At 41.3% G+C, this 12,402-nt stretch overlaps 1 protein-coding gene across 4 annotated transcripts in view; it reads right to left on the bottom strand.

The window, feature by feature from the left end:
• The window catches only part of DAAM2 (dishevelled associated activator of morphogenesis 2), a 201,724-nt gene that overhangs the window by 129,626 nt on the left and 59,696 nt on the right, over nucleotides 1–12,402 (bottom strand). The gene's annotated exons all lie outside the window — the stretch shown is intronic.

The raw sequence follows: 12,402 nt of genomic DNA, 5'->3' as shown, positions 1-12,402 counted from the left end.
CTTGTTGTCTCTAGTTCTGTACAGGTTTGATTTATTTGACAGATTGTATAGGTTTTTATCCAAATCATCACCCATTGCAGTTTGTTTTGTCTCGCCCTTTGGAAGCATATTTAAAACTTACTTAAATCATTAATTTTTCTTGCAACTTTTATCTTAAATTTATGGATGGAATACATACAAATAAAGACAGTAAGCAGTCATACATTGCCTCCTACAAATTCAAGTCTTGGCTCTGCTGTCCTGGTCAGGAAGGGATATTTATAAGATAAATAGATATTATGCAATAATACCTCTCACTGCTAGAAAGACTGAAATTGTCATTATCCCCATTTTCTACTTGTTGTAGAGAAGACACAGCCAACCACTACCAAAATCTTTCCAGTGACAAGTAGCAGAAGCAGAATTTGACCCTCCCCCTGCCCAGAAACCCATTTGAACAAAGAAGCACAGTTTTCACACAACACATTGCACCTACCACACAACAAAATCAGTAGAACTGCAAAATGTCAGAAGCTCTGAAACATCAAGACCAACTATGTATTTTGACTGGATGGCAAATCCAAGAAGAAATACATTACACATAACCCAACAATTTGCATGTAATCTGCCAGCCTATCATTAATTTTTAACTATTGGCTGTAAATATGAGATGAAAATGTCACTAACACTACTGAATCCCCAATAAAATATTCCCCCACCCCCCCCCCATCATTCATATTACAAGCCAAGGGTCCACCGCACAGTGGTACCTGATAATGCTTAGAAAAGTGTAAAAATTTACAAAGAAGTGGCTCCATCTCCAAATCTCTGAAAATAAGATAGACTAGCAGATGTATAATAAGACTAGCAGATGTATAATACAAACACTGAGCCCACACCACCGACAGACTCTTCAGGGTGACCTCTTCCCTAGTGCTTGTTCTGTGCATACCCTAAAATCAGTCAAATACAGCCTGTAAGAAGCATGGCTACTGCCCAGGAAATGTTCTTAGTTCTGGGTTTACAGTGTTATCAGCTATTAATCACAAAAAGCTCTACTGGGATAAATCCTGAATTAAACAAATTAAGCAACTCAAGACAAGAGAGGGGAGTTGGTGTGGAAAGTAATTGGAAAAGTTACTCTGATTCCAAGAAAAAAAAAAATGGTTCTTTAGACAGGAGCGAGTCCACAAGATCTTAGAATATCCTGTTCATGCTGAGATTTCAAACACAAGCAAAAATTTTCTACATTTTTAAGAGGTCATGCATGATAAGAAAACAATTCATCTCCTACAGGGCCTACTAATAGCAGCATTAACTCTCCTTAATTCACAGAGCACATTTCATATCCGTATCAATAATGCAGGACACATTTCCAGCATCTACTGGAATACTCCTACAGTAAGAGTTTCCCTCTGTTTAAATTGCATTAGTACAACTACATGGCAAACAGTTCTCAAACATCAAATCCAAGCATGATGACCACCAAGACACCTGTTTCCTAGAAAGCTGCTCACAGAAGAAGTGGTGCCCTCAAAGGAATTAATTTTCACAGCATCTCAGAAACCTCCAGATGAAACATAACATTGCCAAATGAAACAAACCAAAAGTTTAGTACTGGGCCTAGATCCATCTTGAGAAGCAGTTTTATGTTCTTCATTTAATAGAGAAAAACCAATACTGACAATACGTTGGAAATGAGATCTGTCTGCCCCTTCTAACTGACCACTCTGGACCAAAGAAAGCATTTCTTTAAGTTGGAGGAAGTGTTTCTAAGGACCAGAATTTGAGCTTGAGTTACTAAATAACTGAATAGAGGGAAACCACTTATCACGGGAAATGGAGCAAAGAGCAAGAGGAAAGATCAGTTTTCTAGCTGGAAGGATGCTGTTCTTTGTGGGAGTACTATAGCAAGTCTCGCTGTGGAAAGACCTCAGTGTGAGGTAATGCCAGTGGGTCAACCAGCCAACAGTTTAGTCAAGAAAATAAATTTATGCCTTCATATTCAGTTCTTCAAATATTTAGGCTGAGGTCACTCCAGAGGAAATATCTTATCAGATACTAAGGGTCTTACATTCTGTACAACACATTATTTCAGGCCTTTGACAGTCAAAGTCAGCAGGAAAAAAAGAAAAAAGAAGAGTTTTATCCTTCTTTCAGAAAGATATTGGAAGGTCTACTCAAAATTCTGCTCATCTTATCAAAGAAGTAACTTCAGGGTGAACATAGTATTGGAATTAGTTTATAGATACTTTCCTTTCTTATATGAGTGCACAACATGCATTCCCTATATAGTTTCTTCTCCATGGGTAGCACAGACTGCTAATAATTCCTATGGAAGCATGTAACCTTGTAGAACAAGAGACCAACTCTACAAGTTCAAGGAGAACTCAGGCTCAGTTATTTATGGTGAAATGTTCCTCACTGAACTTGTGCCAGGTGGGCACATGAGATTTTTTTCTAGTCCCCAAAATATTTCATTTTTGCCAAAGGTCTTTTGAGCTTATTCTAGCAAAGTCAAAAGTAGAGCACCCAAATCATCGTTTCCTGAGTCCTGAAGAATGTATTCCAACTCATATACAAACTTCAGCAGGGACCAATATGAGTAATTCTTTTCAACAGTATTCACTCATGCAATTTCCATCCTTAAAAAAAGGAAAGAAAATCTGATTGTGCTAGGAGTTGATAGAGAAACTTCCTCCTTTTAAAAATTGAGATTTAAAATGAATGGATAAGATTGAAGATAAAACACCTTCTCATTTGGGCTGTAAAACTGTTTTCTGCCCTTCGAGAAATGGGCAATGCAGTAAGGCAGAAAGCTAAATCTAAATTGGAGGTAATACCTCACACTGGAACAAGAAAAAGTACATGTACTTTGTTAGTGTTGCACAGACCTCTTGCTAGGCTGGATGTATTCAAAAAGAGTTTAGTTTTCAACCTTAATCTTATCACTGTGAAAGTCTCTGACTACAGATTCAGAAAAGCAACATATGCTGTTTGTCAGTAGTAGTTTTATGTTTCAGCTACACTTCCATGCTTCCCCTTATACCTTCCTTGCCCAGGAACACTCTTCCATGCTGCTTATAACAGCTTAACCAGCTTGTCTCAGAAGGAAAGTGAGGGAAGAGTCATCATTGCTTCTGACACCACTAAGCAGAAGCTGCTCTCAAGCTGTGCAGAAAGTCAAAGCCTTCCTTTCTCTCCAGGCCCTGAGCAGAGCCTCTGCACCTTTACCAGCCAGGGCCAGAGTGTAGAGTTGTGCATCATGGACCGCACTGCAACAACCTTTGGCTCTCTCCATCCTGTACCCCCATCACCACCGCCAAAGACCTAAATGTAGTTTGCTCACTGTTCCTCCTCACTCACAGATTTTCAATGTGTCACAGAGCAGCAGTAGATAAGAAGCACTTACTCTGAAGAGGATTATTAACACAAGACTTATAGGAAAAAGTGACTTTAGATGCAGACTTTTTCCCCCACTGATTGAAGAACTTTTTGGGATATGCCAGTGTTCTGCGTGTCTCTTTCTTGGTTTCAAAGGAACTGGTATTGGGACCGGCACTGCTTAACATCTTTGTTGGAGACATGGACAGTGGGATTGAGTGCATCCTCAGCAAGTTCAGCAACGACACCAAGCTGTGTAGTGCAGTTGATATGCTGGGAGGAAGGGATGTGCCATCCAGAGGGACCCGGACAGGCTGGAGAGGTGGGCCCGTGCAAACCTCATGAAGTTCAACAAGGCCAAGTGCAAGGTCATTGCACATGGGCTGGGGCAATCCCAAGCACAAACACAGGCTGGGCGATGAGTGGATTGAGAGCAGCCCTGCAGAGAAGGGCTTGGGGGTATTAGTGGATGGAAAACTGACTGTGAGCCAGCAATGTGTGCTTGCAGCCCAGAAAGCCAACCACATCCTGAGCTGCATCAAGAGCAGTGTGGTCAGCAGGTCGAGAAAGGGGATTCTCCCCCTCTACTCCGCTCTCATGAGACCCCACCTGGAGTACCGTGTCCAGCTCTGGGGCCCCGAACATAAGAAGGATATGGACCTGCTGGAGCGAGTTCAGAGGAGGCCACAAAGATGATCAAGGGGCTGGAGCAGCTCCTTTATGAGGACAGGCTGAGAGAGTTGGGGTTGTTCAGCCTGGAGAAGAGAAGGCTCCAGGGAGACCTTATAGCAGCCTTCCAGTACCTAAAGGGGGCTACAGGAGAGATGGGGAGGGACTCTATCAGGGAGTGTAGTGATAGGACAAGGGGTAAGGGTTTCAAATGGACAGAGGGTATATTTAGATGAGGTATATGTAAGAAATTCTTCACTGTGAGGATGGTGAGGGACTAGAACAGGTTTCCCAGAGAAGCTGTGCCTGCCCCCTCCCTGGCAGGGTTCAAGGCCAGGTTGGATGGGGCTTTGAGCAACCTGGTCTAGTGGAAGGTGTCCCTGCCCATGGCAGGGGGGGTGGAACTACATGAGCTTTAAGGTCCCTTCCAACCGAAACCATTCTATGATTCTATGATTTTATGTTACTGTCTTACCTCTATTTGCAGATTCTTTTCACCAGCTATAGCTTTGGAGCCCATCAAACAAAATTCTCACCTGCCTCCCACTTCTGAGACAATCCCATGGAAATAAGCTAATGCCAGCACCCTGATATTCAGGAGCTGCTCAAAAACCACATAAGCTGTTCAGCATCAACCATCCACAAATAACATATGTGCATTCACACCCCAAGGCATGATTATACAGTTGGTCAATAGTAAAACAGTGTCTTTCTGTTCTTCTGGTCAGTCGAGCTCCCACAAGTAAAAGCTCAACTGCTGAAATATGAGTGAAAATTCTAAGCTTCTTTCACTGCTTTGGTCATATATCTCTGGTTTTCAGCGCAAGGTGTTTCTATACAGTAAATGTTTCCAGGCTCACAAAACCAAACACACATGCTCCAGTGTAGTTCTAAAAGAAAACCAGACAACTTTCATGCAAGTATTCCTTCCTTCCCTATCTGAAAATAATGAAATAGCCTCAGTCCAGACTTCTGGTCCCTCTTTCAAACTCCACTGACTGCCACCATAGCAAATACTCCACCTTAGCTCAAGCTCTCTGTCCCCTCTAGATAAAACAAAAGTATTTGCAACCTGTCTCAGAAAAAATCTGCTAGAATGAATTCCCTTCCAACAGCTTTATTAGAACAGTAAGAGCACAGGTTTTTGCAACACCTCTTTCCAATCTTATTCTAGCCAAGGAAGTACTTCAGTAAGGAGATCTAAAGATAGAGGGCCCAAGACAAAACCTTACTATGGTCTACATCTACCTACCTACCTACCTACCTATCTATCTATCTATCTATCTATCTATCTACCTACCTACCTATCTATCTACCTACCTATCTATCTACCTACCTACCTACCTATCTATCTACCTACCTACCTATCTATCTACCTACCTACCTATCTATCTACCTACCTACCTATCTATCTACCTACCTACCTATCTATCTACCTACCTACCTATCTATCTACCTACCTACCTATCTATCTACCTACCTACCTATCTATCTATCTACCTACCTACCTATCTATCTATCTACCTACCTACCTATCTATCTACCTACCTATCTACCTATCTATCTACCTACCTATCTACCTACCTATCTACCTACCTATCTACCTACCTATCTACCTACCTACCTACCTACCTACCTACCTATCTACCTACCTACCTATCTCATCTCATTGTTCTCATTCCCAGACTGAAAAACCCAAAATGTTTTGATAAACAAAAAGTAACTGAAGACTAAGTATGAAAACATGTACAGCAAGTTTATTTTATGCCAGTTTGTTTTATGGCTCTTCTCCAGCATTTTGGATGCACAGCCCCACTAGGGTCACAGTGATAAAATTTTCCTTAAACAAGTCTCACTCAAGGTCCAGACCTCTTTTTCTCTCTCCACATCACCTGCATCCCAACATTCCTGAAAGGAAATGGAATTTATCCAGTGCAGAAGAGAACAACGAAGTGTATGAACATCCCTCTGTACTGAGTCCTCTCCTAGCTTGGCTGTGCTATGCCACACCTGCCTTCGCCAATGCAGCTTCCCAAGCACTGTGTGGGGAGGGGATCCGTACAAAGCTGCAAAAGTGACTAACCACTTTGGCTCATCAGATCCAGAAGTCAGTGGGGATGCAACTTGAGAGTTTTGAAACAAGCTCAGCAGAATAGCTGCAGCATCTTGGTCCCCTCAAACCTGAGTGAGATGAAATAAAGGTCAGGGTTCCCTCAAGTATTACATCCCACAATGGCATTACACACACAGAGCCCTATCTCACAAGACTCCAATGCCCCATTTTATGCATCAATCCATATTTTTTCATTAAGAAGACATTAGAATGCCAAATCACATGTTTTATTCTATCCATATCTGAAAGGTAGAATAAGTTACAAGCCCACATTAGTTCACCAGGCAGGAGAGGGTAATCTATATGAAACATATGAAAGAAAAAGGGGAGTGGGAATAATAGTTGAAGGGAAGACAAAAAATTAAAACATTGCCTTCAGCCTCACTGAAGAAAATGTGTATGTATTTCTCAAGGAATGATGCTTCTTTCATGGACTTACAGAGTTTTCTTTCTTTGCAAACACTGCAGTGTAAAACTGAAAACAAACAATCCCCAGATTAACAAGAAAGATCTGACAGGTTTTCTTTAAGAGGCAGACTGACCACCTCTTGGAGCAGGGAGCGGTAGGTGAGCCATGATGCAATTTCATTCAGAAGTTGATAAACAAGTTCTGATGAACTGGTAGAAGAAAAGAAAGAGAGAAAGAAAAGTGTGAGATGACAAGTCAAAACATCCCCTTTAAGAAAGTTAAGAAAACCTTTAAGAAAGTTTTGGTCTACAAGGGGGATTAAAGAGGACGTTTAGAAACAATGTGTATTTCTGAGATTCTTTTCCAGGGAAGGCCCAACACCCTGGCCACAGAAACCACATGCCAAAAACTTCTGTGTGGTGAAAAGACACACACCACACACCTTGAGCAGCTGTAGGAAAGGGAAAGCTCTAGGAAGTGGTTCACAGGCTGGATGTAAGAATAAATTCTCATGACTCCTGCTGCTGCCTTTGAGATAAGGCTGGGCCAGGCAGGTAGCCAGCTCTTAAGAAAATGCTGCAATACTGATCTCAGTAGTTGAGGTTGGAAGGGGCCTCTTGAGACTGCCGAGTCCAACCCCACTGCTCAAGCAGGGTCAGCTAGAGCAAGCTGCCCAGGACCATTTGGGTTTTGAGTATTTCCAAGGATGGAGTCACAACTTCTCTGAGCAACCTGTGCCAGTGTTCTGACACCCTCAGTTAAAAAGTTTCTTGTTATCAGATGGAACTCCCTGTGCTTCAATTTATGCTCTTGTTCTGTCACTGGGCACCACTGAAAAGAGTGCATCTTTCTTAAGCAAAGGGAGTCAAATTTCTCAAAAGTCCTCTTGCCAGCAAAGCCCCTGCTCTATGTAAGCATTTAGGGGACTTCTGTGTACAGATCTAGATTGGTTGCATGACAGGAGAATATTGCAGAAGTTCTCTCTTGAGCCAGTGTCTGCAAATGACAGACAAGAACAAGCTGCAGAACAAAGATCCATGCATTGAAAAGGTACGTTAGAAATAAAACCAACAGTACGTTTTCTCATAAATCAAACTCATTACAGGTTTTCACACCACAAAAATTCACAGACCAGGTGACAATCAGCCAAAGAAAAAGACTCCTCATGCTTGTAGAAGGTGAGCCTTCACAGATTGTTACTCTACTACATTAATCATCTGCCTCATCCTTTCTCAAAACCAAATGTTAATGACAACACAATTTTGTTATAAACATTAGAAGCTGTGATTCTCCAGACAATTTAATACCACTAGAAGCAGCCTTAAAGAAAAACTCTTGACCAGTAATGCTTATCAAACTTTGTTAATGGCAAAAGTGTCATTAACAATAAATGCTGCAGTTCCCTAGAGATTTAACAGAGAGGCAGGCTTAAAGAAAAGCTCTTGCCTAGTAACACTTATCAAACTACTGTTTCCCAGTTCTAATGTCATCCTCAGTATAGACATTGTCCCTGCATTAATGCAGGGAGAGACAGTGACAAACACAATGGACTTGTACATCTACTGGTTCCCATAGCAGGGTAAGGTAAGACCATTGCTAATGCACTGTCCTGTTCCAAGACATTCCCTAGACATGCTACTCTACAATCTCATTACTTCACTGCCTGGGAATAAGTTTTCTTAACTGGAGACAATCCAAACTAAAAAAACCCCTTGGGTTTGGATTTGAATTCTCCAGAAGTTTAGGGCTTTGCAGAATTATTCCCTTTGTATGCCTCAGCTGCTTGCACTGAAGACAGTGGATGCTGATTTCTGTGGGAACAGGATGGGATTTTAGCCACAGCAGGCTTGCTAACCACTACCATCTAGTATTTGCCCTTCAGAAGCTTTTCAGGGCAAGTGCTTAGAAAGTAGTTGAATTCAGTTTTTGTAAGCAAAACCCATGAAAAACCCTTTCCCAGAGGTCAAGCCCTGTTCCCTGAGGCCTGGGTGCAAGCTTTCTGGCAGGACCTCCTGAGTCTGTTGTGTGGAAGATAAGGAATTTGAATGATTTCCTGCTCAGCAGCATGTAGTTCCCCAAACATCTGACAGTTTATGTACTAGGGACTGTCTCCACAGAAACCCGGCTAGAGAGACCATAATGCTGAAAATGCCAGCTCCCCAGTAGCAAGCAGCTCATCTTCACTCCCTCGCACTCTCCATCCTTTACTACTTTCTCACCTTACTCTCTTGCCTGTGGCTCTCCCAGAGCATACCTCTTCCCATCCAGGTCTGAAGGAAAGGGTGTTAACACAGCAATGCACCAGTGCTGCAGATAAAGGCACATGTCGTGGGATCCTGAAGTCAAACACACTCTCCTATTCACCAAAGCATCATTTGCTAAGTGAGTGTACCCTTGGCCCTGACTTCCCACCCTCCCACACTGCATATGTTATCTATCAGACAAGTCTCTGACAGAGCCCTTGGGTGATGACTTTTTCATAACCATTTCAAAATCAGACGGGCTTCCCAAGACAACTTGATTTTTATCTCCAATGACATAAAAGATGGGGGAAAAAACATAAGCAATCTTTACATTTCAGGTTATCCTAAAGCAGGGCTGTGTGCACCCCTATGCCAGAAAAACAATGTATCCCTTAAGGACTACAAGCTGGGTGTTCTCTCTCTATGGACAATCCCTTACCATGCAGCTGCCTGGTGTCTTCAGGACACTTGCCTACTAGACTACACCCAGAAGATGCTGTGAGCAAGATTCCTTCCAGCAAAATTGCCCAACCTCCCTTGGGGCCAGGCCCATCACATGCAGTAGATGAGTCTATCCAGCCATGTCCAAGTTGTAGCTTCAAAGAATTAGTCCCTGAAGAGTAAGAAGGATTTGCTACACCACAGCTCCAAAGGCTCACCTGAAATGATACCTGCAAAGACACCTAGCCTGGCCTCTCCAAAATGTATGTGGCCCTTCAGGCCATTCATTCAAAACAGGGATTAACTGAAGAGAACATCTCAATTAGTTGATGCTTTTTCCATTCAACTGCATTCCATAAAAGGAACATTTTACTATCTAGAGGAAATGCAGGAAATCCTTTGTCTAAATGCACTGATTTTATCTGTCTGCCTGCAGCCTACTCTTCACCACTGTCACTTGCAAGAAGACAATTATACATATAATCTGTAAACTTCATTTGCCATGTATGTACAAGACACTTGAACTTCAATAATTAGAAATGGAATTTTAAAGAGAGTTTGGCCCTTGCTATCAAGAGCAAGTTTTCACAAAACTCTCCAGCTTCCACTTCAGTGCAAAACAGGAGGCATATTTCCAAAAAGAGTGCAGCTTGTTGAACAGAGTTGGTCAAAAGGAGAAAGAACTGTCTTGAAAAAAAAAAAAAAAATTTGGAAAAGCAGCAAGTTATTTTACTGTTGGGAACTCTATAGATTCCTTCTGAGATTTTTTTTTTATTTTTTTTTAATTTTTTTTTTAGAAAAAGGAAAGGAAAAAAAAAAAGACATTTCCCCTTTCACCAATAACTTTCTCTCTTTTCCTGAACCCAAAAGAAATAAATAGAACAGAGAAAAGAATTTAGAAAAATCTACCATCATTGATTGCACAGCATTCAGCAGCATTAAGAAAAAAAAAAAAAAAAAAAAGGAAATAGTTACAAATAAATATACGTTTCTGGTGTCATTTATCACAAATTTTGAAATATCAAGCTCACATAAGAACGTGGAAACATTTGGGAAACTATGTTTTCTTCAAAACTTGGCAATTCTGAGAACAGACCTTTTAATGGGAAAAATCTTAATGGAAAAATTTGCATGAGACATACTGAGCTCTTTTGAAAGTCTAACCACTAGCGTCAGTAAGGAGATGAACACTTACCAAGATCGAGTCTGTCTTCTCAGAATAGTCACTCAAACAGCCAAGTGATTATCCTCTCCAACTTCAACACCTGTACGCTATTACCAGCTTCAATCCTTCAAGAACAGCAATCATTTAGCTGCTAGTTTGGCCATGGATATGGAGTTCCACTTTAGTTCTGAACTGCCTCATTCACTCTGAGCAGGCAGTGTAGCACAGTAGGAGACAGAATAAAGACCCACTGAGCTAGCTGCCTTGTGCCATAATGTACAGTGGGAAAAATAACAGCGGATCTCCATCTGACCTGCTGGACAACTGTGTGAAGCATGGGTAGCAACTCAGCAGTCAAGGATCCCTTCTGTGAAACAAATTTGAATGGAGCAATGCTTGTGGGTAAATAAAAATCATGAATACAAATACATATGAATGCCCTGTGTCAGTCAGTGCCAAAGGGACAGCAGAGCAGGAATGCCCAGCTGTGTTCACAACCTGATATGTTGCCTTTTAGGTCTGCCCAAACCTTTTCAATTTTGAATTCCCCTTTCAAAAACACCCCAAGCAAAACAAAAAACAAACATCCCACAATTTAAAGGCACATGTGGAAGGTACTGCAGATTGGAACATAGCAACCTCAGTGGCACCGTGAAGCAATAAGAAGATAAAAGCAAGGCAGGAGGATATTTCCACATGTTAGCTGGGCAACAAGTGAATACAGACTGGAAGCATGAAGGATGTGGAAGAAGGTAAAACTCTGGCTTCAGGTTTATTTGGCTTACACTAGCCTCAGCAAGACTTACACTCACAAATCTGATAGATAATCTTATGAAGTATAAAGCTGAAAGGGTTGTACCAATCGGCTAGTCTGACCTCATGCATAGCACAAACCACAGCATTGCCATAAATTAATTCCTGCCCAAAGTAGAATATAACTTTTCAATAGGCATCTCATTTGATTTAAAGATTTCCAGCAGTAGAAAATCTACCACAACCCTCAGCAAACTGTCTCTCACTTTAGAAATTTGTGATTCCTCTGCCAAGATTCAGTTCCCAGAGCCTGGGTCCTGACTTACTTTTCCTAGATTGAAGAACACTGTCGCCAAATGTTCTCTGTATAGCTAATTGTAAATGGTGGTCAACAAGTCACCTTTTAAGCACCTCAATTATAGGATAAGCTTTCGAGTCTCATCCATCAATACCTGAAATTAATCAATGTTAAATTCTGTAACCTTCCATTTACTACCTCCACAGCAGTCTGTCATATGCACAATGGTCACTTGAAAAACAGTTATCTCTTGGATCAAAAGAGTTATTCAAGTTTAAAACAGAAGAAGTTATGTCTCACGGCAACCCAGAAAGACACAAGGATATCACAATACAGGTATGAAGAGAATGACAGTCTGCTTAAGATCATACAGCAAGTAAGCAGCAGAGCCCAGAATAATGCCAGTTAATTCTGATTTTAAATCCTGATCCCTGTTCACAATGCCATCTTCCTGCACAACACAAGACAGAAGCTATTCTAAAAACAAAACAAAAAACCGCATCCTGGAATTTCTCCAGACTGAGAGCAAGGTTTTTGAGCTATTTGCATGCAACTGAAAGTAATATAGAAAAAATCTTGGGATCTGCATAATAGTATCCTTCCTGATTATTTTGAGGCATAGAAAACATACCAAGCAAATGAAACTCTTAGGCCCGCACCCACAGCAGGCCCACTCACAGATTCTTGTTCTTTTGCAACTTCAGAGGTGCTTGGCAAGACCAGTTTCAGCAGCCTACTGAGGCTTTACTATCAATTTGATTTCTAAGCACTAAGTAGTCAACAAATTTTCTTAGTTCCAATTGTAAGCCTGTCCCACAAATTCCCATTCTCTAATGTAAACACCATTAAAAAAAAAACAACTTTAAAAATTTCCCTTCTTTACTAGCTGCCAAGAGCAGAGTTCAGGGCTCTGTGCTTCTTGAGTTGATGAAATCATTAACACCTACA

This window comes from Athene noctua, chromosome 1 (genome assembly GCF_965140245.1).
Source record: "Athene noctua chromosome 1, bAthNoc1.hap1.1, whole genome shotgun sequence".
Lineage (NCBI taxonomy): Eukaryota > Metazoa > Chordata > Aves > Strigiformes > Strigidae > Athene > Athene noctua.
Note: the sequence above shows the minus strand (reverse complement) of the source record. Positions and strands in the feature narration are given on the sequence as shown.